Genomic DNA, 589 nt, shown 5'->3' with positions numbered 1-589 from the left:
CAATTGATTGGATTGGAGACTATCATTAATGAGCATTTAATGCTCCTAAAAAGGGGAGATTAATGGTAATTTGGACATTTTCCACCAAAAAAGTGACATTTTTGATAAAATTTAGTGCACCTCAAAAGTTTTATAGCAATTTCAAAAAAAGTGTCATTTTTTATAATTCCCCATTTAAAAAAACAAAAAGGTTAAGAATAAATTAGTAATATATTGCAAAGGCGTAGGACCAAAAAAAAAAAATACAAATTTCACTCCGAAATAATGAAACCCAAATAGAAATTTCAATAACTTGCTAACTAAAATATGGACTTAAAAAATTAACTCTTTTTGATTTCCTAGGTAGTGGAGTTGTTGGCTCAAGAAAAATTCAGGATCACGGGATGCAAGCTATTTAATCTAATTCAAGATTGACTTAAAAAGAACATATCTACTATATGTACAAAAAAATAGCGGCCAGAATTGATACAGATAATACTTGACGGCAATTTGTCGGCTAATGACTCAAAAAAAAAAAATGCTACCACAGTAGCTTCTCATGCAATTCTAGCAACAATCTTTAAAAAGAATTACTTTGAGGTTATTCTTT

This window comes from Olea europaea, chromosome 21 (genome assembly GCF_002742605.1).
Source record: "Olea europaea var. sylvestris chromosome 21, O_europaea_v1, whole genome shotgun sequence".
Classification (NCBI taxonomy): domain Eukaryota; kingdom Viridiplantae; phylum Streptophyta; class Magnoliopsida; order Lamiales; family Oleaceae; genus Olea; species Olea europaea.
The sequence above is the reverse complement of the archived record's forward strand: the minus strand, read 5'-3'. Positions refer to the sequence as shown.